Source organism: Nicotiana sylvestris, chromosome 11 (genome assembly GCF_000393655.2).
Source record: "Nicotiana sylvestris chromosome 11, ASM39365v2, whole genome shotgun sequence".
Lineage (NCBI taxonomy): Eukaryota > Viridiplantae > Streptophyta > Magnoliopsida > Solanales > Solanaceae > Nicotiana > Nicotiana sylvestris.
In genome coordinates, this window is record NC_091067.1 from 29,678,918 (window position 1) to 29,693,257 (window position 14,340).

Consider the following 14,340-nt stretch of genomic DNA (forward strand, 5'->3'; position numbering starts at 1 on the left):
GTTGGTCGCTACATAAAGGCAAGAAAGGTAGCGACCAATTTTGGTCGCTTAACTGGGTCCCAGTTATTCAATTTTAATAATTATATTATTAATTTAATTATTATATGAAATATAATTAAATCTGATTTAAATTTAGCGACCAACTTTGGTCGCTAAACTAAATTCATGAATAAATAGCGACCATAATTGGTCACTATTCTGGTCAACAATGGTCAAAATTAAAAATCACTTTTGTATTTACTATGTAAATAATATAAATGTAAGTCGTTAATACTTTTGTAATACAAGGGATGAATAGTACTACGAAGCGAGCGTGTGTGTCTATATATACAGTATATGTACTTACGCTATACTATGCACTAAGTATAAGTGTATGAGGTAATACCGTATCGAATACAGCTTATATATATACATAATATGTACTTACGCTATATTATGCACTAAGTATTAGTGTATTAGATATTACCGTATCGAATACAGCTTATATATATATAATATATATATATATATATATATATATATATATATATATATATATATGTACTTACGCTATACTATGCACTAAGTATAAGTGTATGAGGTAATACCGTATCGAATACAGCTTATATATATATAATATATGTACTTACGCTATACTATGCACTAAGTATAAGTGTATGAGGTAATACCGTATCGAATACAACTTATATATATATATATATATATATATATATATATATATATATATATATATATAATATGTACTTACGCTATACTATGCATTAAGTATAAGTGTATTAGGTATTACCGTATCGAATACAGCTTATATATATAATATATGTACTTACGCTATACTATGCACTAAGTATATATAAGTGTGGTAATACCGTGTCTAATAAAGCTTATATATATGTAATTACGCTATACTATGCACTAAGTATAAGTGTACTAGGTAATACAGTATCGAATACAGCTTATATATATATATATATAAAATATACTTACGCGTATAAGTGTATTAGGTAATACTATATCGAATATGGCGTATATATATATAATATATATACTTACGCTTTACTATGCATTGAGTATAAGTGTAGTAGGTAATACTGTATTGAATATAGCTTATATATACATATAATATATATATACTTACGCTTTACTATGCACTGAGTATAAGTGTATTAGGTAATACTGTATCGAATATAGCTTATATATATATATATATAATATATGTACTTACGCTATACTATGCACTAAGTATATATAAGTGTATGAGGTAATACCGTATCTAATACAGCTTATATATATATAATATGTATATATATATATATATATATATATAATTACGCTATACTATGCACTAATTATAAGTGTATTAGGTAATACAGTATAGAATACAGTATATATATATATATATAATTACGCTATACTATGCACTAATTATAAGTGTATTAGGTAATACAGTATAGAATACAGTATATATATATACTTACAGTATATATATATACTTACGCTTTACTATGCACTGAGTATAAGTGTATTAGGTAACACTCTATCGAATATAGCTTATATATATATATATATATATAAAATATATACTTACGCTATAATATGCACTGAGTATAAGTGTATTAGGTAATACTGTATCGAATATAGCTTATATATATATATAATATATATACTTACGCTATAATATGCACTGAGTATAAGTGTATTGGGTAATACTGTATCGAATATAGCTTATATATATATATATATAGGATATGAATTGAAAGCTTTAAACAATTAAATTACTTTAAATTCAATTTAAAATTATATATATTAAATTGAATTAGAATTAATTGAATTTTTTAAATTGAATTAAAATTAATTGAATTAAATAAATATAAATTTTAAATTGAATTATAATTAATTTAAATTTTTTTTGATATAGCGACCAATGTTGGTCGCTATTATGGTAAAACGGTCAGAATTTAGCGACCAACTGTGGTCGCTATTTTGGTCAAAATAGTCAACACATATTTGGTACCAAAAATAGCGACCAAGGTTGGTCGCTTTTTGTAAAAACAGAGTTAAAAATGGGTTTCCCCTCCCATTCTCTTATTTTCTTCAAAAAATTCCCCAAACCCTCTCTTCTCTCTCTCACACTCAAACCCCTCCCCCCCTTCCGTCTCCCTCCAGCAGCGGCGCCACCGACGCCCGCCGGTGGCAGCAGCAGCTCCGTCGGTGTCCCTAAATAAAAGGGACCATCAATATAGCTACCAGGCGTGTTTGGTCGCTTTTTGTGGTTGCTTTTGTCCGAATTTCTAGTAGTGGTATTGTACAACGTCAAATTTAATTTGTTAGTTATAGAGTATTTGTAAGTATAAATATTTTATATAAGAGATACAAGTATGTTCCCTTCCGTCAATATTCTCTTGGTATATGTACCATTTTGTCTCTTGCCTACTTTGTCATGATCTCTTGAAGGAGTAATATATACTTGTCCATGTGAAAAATCATGTAGTGGCAAATACAATTCAACTTTTGCAATTGTTCGACAGTGTGATTTAAATCAATGCAAATCACAAACATATCCGAAATTCTTTTGAACAAATTAATTTTTTAAATGAAAGTAGATTTTGATTCATTTCTTTATAATTAGGAATAGTAGTCCAGTAACACATTCAATCAGAATTTCGATGTAAAATTGTATTTTGTATTTGTGCAATAACAAATTCCAAGAGATAATTTTGTATTGGTTAAAATCGTAAAATTTAGAATTGTCTCGTTTTTGGAATTTGAATGAATTAGAATAACGTTTAGACTTTTAACACCTAATAACACTTCCACTTCCAGATATTCAACATATGTAAAATAATTGGGATATTTATTCAAATAGGTCATATCAAGTACCCGTAGCTCTAGCTGATGTTGTGAAGGTTTTTTTAAATTTTTCGAGCAAACAAATCTGCATCACACTATGAAAAAAAAGTTATATGAAATATGTATTAAAATATTTATTAAAAAAAATAAATCAATAGCTTTATATCAGATAAAGCAGGACTAAACATTGGAATAATGAGTAACGAATACAAAATATTATTTTGTAGCTAAAAGGAAGACAATAATTAAGCTCTTCACACACGAAATCCAGTCATGTACCGGAATTTAAGTTCAATTCTTTGAACTCAAAGTGATAACTTCTTTCAAGGATATATTATAGATTAATATGAAAAAATTAATTTAGAAAAACTACTCTTTTTATATCCAGTCCTTGGTACATAGTTATATACTCCCAGCAGGCAAGAGTCATGATAATTTTATGCTTGAAAAATAAATGCACGATATTTTGTGAGAAAAAAATGGAGATACTTCACTACAAATAACTTAATACATAAAATAATAATGGAATTACATACATTAGTTCATATTGTGTCCTCTTTAACTTGCCAAAGATGTTCTTACCAATATGCTCTATGCAACCCGCATTAATTAATTGTTCCTGCAAATTTCAATTCAATTATAGCATAATTAACCGGAGTGAAACTAAATCTAATAAATATCGTTATTCATCAGAGGAATATTATTAATATTCAGTCGTACAATCCGCTTATCATAAGAATAAAAGTATTTTTCTAATTCATCAATGCCTTGAAGAACCATGTAATAATTTGCCTCCCTTGAATCTTGCACGATGCTCCTTATGACTTCATCTAAATGCATGACGGCTAATTGTGACACCAATAACTCATTTTGCATGACTTTCATGGAACAACGTCTCAATCCTAGCGTAAAGGACAAAAACAACAAACGTATTTTAAATAAGGAATGGTTTATATAAGTTAACTTTTAATTGATATTTAGAGTCCTAAATGTAGGACTTTTACATAATTATAAAGAAATATTTAACAATCAAAATTTTAGTTGATTTCCTCGAGCAACTTGCCTAATACTAATAAATAAGGGGAAGGCCCAACATTTTATATTAGTATAAGGAAGGCGCTAGCTAGCGCCCAACCTATACAAGGGCTTTCCACCTCCATTTGGTCGTGCTGCTATGATGTAACGTGATTTCGATATCCTAAATATTTGGAAAATAATTTAAATTACAATTTTATCTAATGTGAAATATATTTTGTAAGGATAAAAAAGACGCACAATATTTCGTTAAGAAACTTCGTACGCGTGCACCATATATTGATAGTTATTAAAATTTTAAAATTATATAAACATTAGTATTGAAAAATATGGTTAAGTCATAAAATAAAAATTAATGAAAAATATAGATTTCTAAAATTGGTGAATATGGATCTTATCCAATATAATTAAATGAATAACAATCTCCTGTATCTTTCTTGTATAAAATATTAATTTATCATGAAACCATAAACTGTTATCACGAAACCATAAAAAGAGTATTTACTTTTATGATTATGTTTGTTCCTTAATTGCTATAAGGAATTGTATGCTTCAGTTGTGATTTTTATGTGGAGACAATTAGGAAAATATTACACGCTTAAATTTTTAATGATTTTAATTTTTGGTAAGGAGGAGTTTTTGTCTGTGATGTTGTAGGAATTATAGGTATATATATCACATAGTTCAAATAATTGAGCACATAAGAAAAATAACATGTACAATGGATATTCTTAAATCTCATACCTGAGAGAAAATAACGTGAGCAGATTCTTTGCCAACATAAATCCTTGTTGATAGAAATCATATGTATATTCATGCCCCTTTTTAGACACTAGTAGTATAACACTTTTAAGACTTCATCAAGACTATATTCATGACATGCGTGTTCGGATTGATTATAAACATAGAAGCATGTATATTATCAGTGGCGGACCCAGAATTTTTATCAAGCGGGTTAAAAAAAAAACATTAGAGGTCATATGTGACTAGCTAGTTTCGAACTTATGAACATGTGGAAAATTTGAATCCTCTTTACCAACAGGCTAGACATTTTACTTGTTTCAAGTGGGTTCAAAATTATATTTATACCTTTACTTGTCTGAAAACAGCAAAAATATACCTATATATACAGTGTTATTTTTCGATGAAGCGGGTTCATATGAACCCACTTGACTCCACGTGGGTCCGCCCCTGTATATTACGATGTAAATATCAAAATATTTACGTACAATTAGTATGCGTAATATATAAAGTAAATAAAATTAAGTAAATACAAGGTAAAAATATAAATAAAAAAAGAAAGTAAAAGCTTACCTAACATACATATGCTTGAAATTTGGATTAAGAATACCTAAAAAAAATCGGTTCAGTGAGCAAAAGAAGAAGAATCAATTTGCAAGAATTGTAGGCGGGTAGAAGAAAATTTGATAATTAAGTTAAATAACGATTTCATGAATAAAGTCAAAATTAAAATAAAACTTTAGTTGGCAGAAATAAAAGACTAAAATGGCATGCATGTAGAAATTACGTACTCCCTCTGAGTTTGATGTGCAACAACTCAGAAAGTTTAAAACATCTTGGCAATATGATATGATTCTCTAACAAGGAAGAAGCTTTTAAAGGACCCTTCCATGAAAAAACCAAATTATGCCGTAAACTAACTCCTTCTTAAACTTACAACCTAGTATTTTTTTGATAGTTCAAGTAAGGAATTTTTTTTAATTAATTATAAAGTCCTAAATATTAATTAGGATACCATATTTAGTTCAAATAAAAAAGATTTTAATAACTAAAATTTTATTTTATTTTCCTTTTTAGTATTTTAAGAATTAGTGTTATTATTCATTTTTACTGTCTCAAAAGATATTTATTTTAAATCTTTTAGACTTTTTCATTGATGTGCAATTGTTTTCCTTAAAATCTAATATAATAATATCCTCGATTTAGTGTCATTATATATGTCTATGACAATTTTTATTATTCAAAGTTAGTGTCAGATTTTAGCTTAGGTTACACAATGACTACTTATTAGTCTTTGTTCTAAATCAAATTTAAACTAAACGTATATACACGGGAATTATAATTTGTTATATAGTTTGAATAAATAATTAATTTATATAGGGTATAATATTAATTGATTTTAAGTCCTATATTTTATGTACTCTTACATAGTTTAATTAAGGAATGATTAAATAAGGATTATTTTGATTAGTTTTAAAATCTCTAAATATTGAAAAATAATCAAATGACTATTTTGTTCAGCGCGAACTTTATTTTTAAAGGGCAAAAAAGGTGAACGACATTTCGCTAAGGGCCTTCGTGCTTTTAATATAATATAGATATAGATTATAGGTGTATAACGCCAATTATTGGAATAAACGATGTTGTTATAGAAAGTTTGATCGTATATGAAACATCGCCCGTAAAGTTAGTGTATAAATAATTTTTTTGAACAAATTTAAGAACAACTTATGCATTTTCCCTTTTTGATTTGGTCGTTTTAATTTTTATATGTTTGATTAATAATAAAAGAACAAGCAATTGGTCCGGTTTTACTTAATCACTTTAACCTCATCATCTAAGTTCATGGTAACTATTGCATGATTTTTAGTTGGTTCCTGGCCTAGGTTATTTTTGGAATTATATCTTTTGATGAGCAGCAACCTTCAGTAGACTCTCTCTCTTTTTGGTAAATAACTTCAGCAGAGGCAATAGTTCCATTTCACTTATTGGTTAATAGAAAAGGAGAAGGAAATAGTGGTTATATGGGCTTATAAATTGGGTATCTTAGATTATACTGGATGAGAAAAGTGTTCCATCTACCTAAGAAATTTGTGGACAAAGTAAATATATTTCTACTGCTAGAATAATCAAGGTGTGTACAGGCTCACATAATTATTATCGTAGTGAAAAGGTAAAGTAACTCGGGACTCTATGAACTTGGCGATTTTTATTCAGTACACACTTAAACTTTATGTTGGTTTGATTATCCCTTGAACATGGCAATTTGATAGCTTCGGCCGCACTAGATAATGATATATCAAAGAGCGTGAATACATGCTCTTTTAGTAAAAGTAAAGGATTTCAAACGATGATTTCTACAAGAAAAAAATGTATACTTTTCCTTTACATGCAATGACTATTTATTTTTACCGTGTATTTTTCTTTTTTGGATCAAATTCGTAAAATATTTGATTGAAATTTTATTACTTTTAGCCAAAATAATTGAATTTCGACCGTGTATTTTTTTATTTCTTCTTTAAATGTAATGATTATTTGTTCTAACTATGGGTGTGTTTGGTATGAAAGAATTTTCTGAAAAATATTTTCCAATTTTCCCATATTTGGTTGGCTTAAATGTTTTGGAAAACATTTTCCTTATAAACTCATAAATGTTTTCCGTATCACAAGAATGGAAAACATTTTCCAAAATTCTTTCTCCCTCACCAACCTACCCCACGCCCTCTCTCCAAAAAAGGCTTTTTTTTCAAATTTCAGTTTTTTCATTACCACCCACCCTACTACCCCTCCACCCCACCCCTCTCGCAAAAAAGTTATTTTTTTACCTTTTTTTTTTTGCAATTTTAAATTTTTGTTTTTTTGTTTTTCTGCACCACTCACCCCCGCACAAAAAAAATTAAAATTTTAAATTTTTTTTTTCGTTTTTCTGCCCCCCTCCCCCCAACCCTTCCCCGAGGAAAAAATATTTTTTAAATATATTTTTTAATTTTAATTTTTTTATTTATCGGTTTAAAGGTTCAAAATTTTACAAGTTCCAAAGTTATGAGTTCGGAGGTTTATGTATTTGGAAGTTTACGGATTTAAAAATTATAAAGTTTACGGGTTCGAAATTCTGCGATTTCGAAAGTTTAGCGGTTCTAAAGTTTATGAAATTTGTAGGTTCAGAAGGTTGTTGGTTTGAAAGTTTATGGCTTCATGTTTATTATATCTAAATTATTTATGAATACTCTTGAGAAGTTATTTTCCTTAATTTGCGTACCAAACACCGGAAAATGAATAAGATTACTACTTATTTTTCAAGAAAATATTTTCTTGGAAAACATTTTCCTTCATACCAAACACACCCTATGTGTTTCTTCTTTTTCTGGCCAAGTATATAAAAATAACTTGATTTAAGTATTATTATCCTTAGTCAAATAAAATTTATACCCAAAATAACGTTGTTCCAAGTATTTTTATAGACAGAGCCTGAAAAAGATGGTCTAAATAATTGACGGCGTAAAAATATATATTTTATTCTAAAAATTCTATGTGAACAAAAAAATTTAGTAATGCGTGCATCATACTTTCATGGGTTGTTAGCGTCCAGGGCGTCGTGACTATCAAATTGTTGGGGTAGCTAGGTCAACGTAATATTTAAGTGTATACTGAGTAAAAATCGCCAAATTCAAGGGTGCCAATATGTTCTGTCTTGTAAAAAGGATGGAAAGGTTCAGCCATGGCTCTATGAAATTTCTCAAATCACATTCACACCATTGATATTACCTTAATCAACACCTAAGTGCTGTCTGGGTGAACTACACGCTTGTAATAAGTGGAGCAATGACTTATGTTGAACCCTTCTCCCATTTTGGTTTACTTAGTAGTGTTTGTTTATGTTATAAAGTCTTCTCTTTGACTCCATGAACTTGTTTGTGCTACTAGCTAGACAAATTGGAAGAAAATCGGATGTAATGAGTTATTTTTTATTCCTTTTCTTCTCAAAGTGGGGTCACTTGAAACTTAAGTTGGTTGCATGATTAGAGAAGGTTTAATAAAATCTATATAATTTATTCTTAGCGAGTCTTTTTCTAATATTTGATTGGGTTTGAAAAGAACTTAAATTATTGGATAGTCAAGCATTGTGTTTCCTAATTAGACAAATACAAGTATACACAAATGACTTTAAAAGTTGGAAGGCTTGACTTAAATGGTGAGGAATGGAGCACCACTACAATAAATGGGTTTGTCAGCTTTTATTTTTTATGTCCCCGTGGCCGTTCATGAAATGGGGATGGATATTGTCGGATCACTATCGCCGACCCCCGAAAAGGTAAGATTTTTTTTGATTTTGACCGACTATATTTCTAAGTGGGTGGAAGCAAGTCCTTATCAGAGGATCGGCGAGCGCGAAGTGGTGGATTTCTTGTGGGAAAATATAATTTGCCGGTTCGGAATACTAAAATAGATAGAATGCGATAATGGGCCACAATTTATCGGTGCAAAAGTCACAAAATTCTTCGAAGATTTAAAAATAAAGAGGATCACATTTTCACCCTATTATACGAGTGCAAACAGTTAAGTGGAGTCAACGAACAAAGTGATTATACAAAACCTCTAGAAAAGGTGAGAAGCGGCTAAAGGTAACTGGCCCGAGGGATTACCCGGAGTTTTACGGGCATACCGAAAAACGGCCAAATCGAGCACAGGAGAAACTCCCTTTTCCCTTGTGTATGGGGCATAAACTTTGATCCCGGTATAAGTAGGGGAACCTACCTTGAGATATTTCCAAGTAGATGAAGAATCAAACAACGAAGCAATATTAGTCAACTTGAAGCTATTCGATGAGCGCAGAGACTTGGCGCATGTAAGAATGGCAGCCCAAAAGCAGAGAATGAAACGGTATTATAATCGAAGAGCTAACCTCCATTACTTCAAAGTGGGAGACTTGGTCCTAAGAAAAGTAACTCAAAGCACCTGGGAGCTCAACGTAGGGAAGCTAGGTCCAACATGGGAAGGCCCCTACCAGGTTTTAGGTATCACCGGGAAAGGTTCATATGAATTGGAGAACCAAGATGGAGAAAAGTTGCCCTGGAACGTGGCACACCTCAAAAGATATTACTGCTGATGAACATCACATGAACTGAAAGTATGTGCTGCACTCTTTTTCCCTTCGTCCATTTTTTGTCCCAATTTGGTTTTTCTGGCAAGGTTTTTAACGGGGCAGCAACAGAAAGCATACTACGAAGAGAGCTCCAACAGCAGCAATAAGACCTTTAATAGCAAGGCACACAAGCAAAGATCCACTCTAGAACGGTTAGATAATATTTTGCTCTATATCAAAATTCCCACCGGGAAGTTAAGTTCTCTATTGAGCAAAGGTTACTCGACCGTTCACGAGCACAAACCACTAGAAGGTTGTTAGATAGTCCTTCACTCGATAGCATAAATTTCTGAAGGGAAGTAAAGTGTGTTACAAAGTTAAGGATTATCTAGCAATTCATTAGTGGGATCTTCGATAATACAAGACTTCTAATATTTCAATTTGCATTCTTCGCAAAACTGGGGAGGGGGGAACAATATGAGGTTACGGCAAAAATGACTGCCGTCGATCGAAAAATGAAATACCGGAAATATAGTTGTATCATCAAGATCGAAAACTGCGCAGCCAGCCCGTAGAAACATGTTGTACAAGTTAGCCACAAGTAATGACAATTTCTTTTAGCATAACAAATGCTTATGTACATTTTGAAAATTAAAGGAATAAAATAAAATTCTTTTGTTTTTATCTTGTTTCTTATTTGAACGATGAATTAACTTTATCATTTGAAAGTTAAACAAGTACTTCAAATGCTAGTACCGTAATGAACAGGAGACGTCCTCTTTAAGAGCACCATAAACATAAGAGAGTCCTCTCTTATAAAAACCCTCATGTAAAAGAACTGATTTCGGAAGAACTTTGCCCAGAATAAAAATGCTTTCGGGAAGAATACACCTAAGGCTTCATATAATAAGACGCAAACAGTAAAACTTGCACAAAACTCTTAAGCAAAAAAGAAGACGGTGAAGGCGCGCCAACCTAGCGAGCCTTCTTCTTGTAATATTAACTACCTTAAACTGACGGACCACTAAATGTAATTTGAGAAGAAGGAGCGCTGAGTAATCACACCTTTAGTAAAAAATTTAAAATCAACTGAAGGTTTTATTAACAGACGCGCCTTCCTTGCATTTTTTATTTATATAGAAGGATCAATGTGGTGATGCACCTTCAATTGTAATTATATTCAACTGGCTGACATCGATTTGACAAATGTGTGATGCTACAACTTTACGAAAGACTCATTGCGCAATCTGTGAAAAATAAAAGGTTTGCATATTGAATGCGCCTTTTGTTGTGAAAAAAATGCGAGAATACATGCATTTGGATTCTATATATAACCGATGCTACTTCATGTTGTGTATGGTGTATTGGAATATACCAAAGTTTGTTAAAAGATTAGTATTATTTTCATAGTTCTAATCTAATTGCCAAATGTTGGAATTATTTGTTGATTATAATTGCTACTTTCTATAGGTTTTAAGATATCAACTGATTAGCGTGTAAGGGTTGCATTGTACTGGGCGGTGAAATAATTTATGAAATTGACACAGTTAGATATAATTGTGGTACTCGTTCCATTGTAAAACTTCCTCTGAATGTTGAATTATGAGTGGAAAGTTAGGAACTTGTATATTAGGATGAAAACCAACCCTAATGAGGCAACGCTTGTTATCTCCGGTAGGTGGCCATATCAGACCACACAGGGTATTGCTCGATATATAGAAATTCTTATTAATGATAGTGAGTAATTGCAAGATTTTTAAGGGAACCTGATAGATTAAGGCATATGATGAAATTTGATGTGCTTAAGATGTTTATTAAAACTGAATTATTGAAATTTACTGAGCCCACAAATATTTTTCATGAGTCATCTTTGCTTTTTAATGTGCCATCTTTTAATCCTAATAAGCCTCCAATCGAAGCTTATGTGCCATATAATGATCCACTGGGTAGTTATTCAGAATTTCATAGTTTTACAAGGTTGTTATCACAAAGTACAATGCCAAAAATTGAACCTACACCTAGTAGTTATGGCCATCGTTATACTAGTTTTGGCATACCATTTTTCATTGAAAATTATTATTATCATAGTTTTGTAGATGATGCAGGAACCAGCAATGCAACCAACCCACTTGAGAATAATAAAATCTGACAGATTTCAATATTTTTAGATATATTGGCTCGTGCTGAATCTGATGCTCATGTCGACGAAGGAGGTGATGATTCTGAAGGTGATGCCTCGAATAACTCATATGCATCAGATGAGGTTCATGACTCTGGTTTTGATCGGGATGTTGACGATGATAGCCAACTACAAGTCGATGATGTACAACAGACACAACTATTTCATAGGATGAATATACGAAACAAAAACGAATTATTGGACCGTTTATTGTAGGAGGTGGGAATCCGGATGCAAGTGGATGTCAGAGGCAGGAAAACTCAAATCAATTTATGGACAATTGGAAAATGTTATAGCAAGCACACTTGTCTAATGGGTGTAATTCCATATGAACATTATAACTTGGATACTAAACTTATTGCTTTTTTGTTGTTACCTTATGTTAGGAATAATCTTCAATTCAAGCTTAAAGAGGTGCAGATTATAACTAATGTTGCATTTCACACACTCCATCATATAAAAAAGCTTGGCTCGGTAGTAGGCGTACATTCAAGATAACATATGGTGACTTTGATCAATCCTTTGCATAGATTCCTATGTATATAAATGCACTCAAGCATTTTAATCCAGGAACTATGGTGGAATGGGTATATGCAGTTCAGTCAATGACAGAGATAAATATCTTTAAGTATATTTTTAGGCATTTAAACTTATATTAAAGGATTTAAGAGTTGCATACATGTTATATCCATTGATGGCACTCACATTTATGAAAAGTATGGCTTTACGATGTTAATTGATATGATTGCAAATGCAAATGGGCAGATATTCCCATTAGCATTTGCAATTGTTGATATGGAGTCAAAAGATGTTTGGTCATGGTTCTTGTCATGTCTTAGAGTGCATGTTGTGAAAGGTTACAGGGGAGTTACATATATTACAAATCGGGCTCGTGGAATTATTCAAAGTTTTGTGGAGCTCTTCCAGCTGCATGAGCGGAATTCACATCATCGGTTATGTCTTAGGCATTTGAAGAGCAATTTTAACTCTAAGTTTTAGAACAAAGAGTTAGAAGGAATGATGTGGCATGTAGCTATGCAACACCAAAAATGCAAATTCAAAAATGCTATGCAATATATAAAAGATGTGAATCCAGGAGCTTACACGTACCTCACGGATATCACATTAGACAAGTGGATAGTTTATCGTGGCGACGGTAGAAGATGGGGCATCTTGACTATTACCGATAAATGAATAATTTAATTTTATTACCTGAAGCAAAGGCAGAAATTCACTGATCGTGCTAGTCCTACACTATGAAGCATGACAAAGAAATCTGTACAATGTAGCTAGTGTGGCTGCTCCCCAAGCGTATCGCCCAACATTGTTCAGGTCTTGAAGAAATGGTAGTTACATCAAATTAACCTTGTTATGTTGTCACGACCCAAACCAATGGGCCGCGACGGGCATCCGGTACCTTACTCAACTGAGTACCAATGTAACATATCTTTTTTATTACATCATCATATACACATGAAATACGGGCCTAATAGGCCAACATGATCCTTTATAAACTCAAAACATAGGCCGACAAGGCCGTACAATCTTTTATGCACACGACATATGTCTACAAGCCTCTAAGAGTACATAAATTTCATAAAGGTCAGGACAGAGTCCCGCCATACCAAACATTACATCTCTAAATCATACTAACCAAACGAGCAACTCCGAAGCAAATGGAGCGCACCAACATCTTCTGCTGAGCTGATAGCCTACTTGAAGGGCTCTCGACCTGTCTATCGAGACCTGCGGGCATGAAACGCAGCGTCCCCAGGCAAAAAGGGACATTAGTATGAATAATGTACTGAGTATGTAAGGCACATAAATAAATACATAAGAGACATGGAAGAAATATAGAGTACATGACTCAACCTGTATGTCTGAATAACTCTGTAAATTATAAATTACTTTTAGCGTCATGCATATGCGTATGAATGCCATGTCGTGCATAGGTACATGTTTCATAACATCATCAGCCTCTAAGGGCATCCCATCATATTATATCGGCCACTGTGGGTAAAATCATCAACATATACCAGCTGATCAGGTGGTGGTGCGTATATAACGCTGTAACCTTTTCTCATATCCCATATACATATATTTACATATATACGAGTATATAACGTCATATGGTCATGGGTCAATGTACATGTATAAATGAATGAAAGGCATGAAAAATACATAATAATCTCGATATTTCTTCCGGATAAACTTTTCCAACTGCGTATTATTCTGAGACCCATGAACAGAAGATAATAATAATTCTCATGGGGAATCAAGAATATAGACACCCCTACTATTTCTATGAATAGAGTAATTTATAAAAATTGTGTATTTGCTCGTTTCTTCAGTATAATTTGGACCATGACAAAAGAAAGAAGGGAGGGCCTTAACATACCTGGAATTATTTGAACGTAATGAAGCTTTTACTTCTATGAAATATAAACAAAATTTA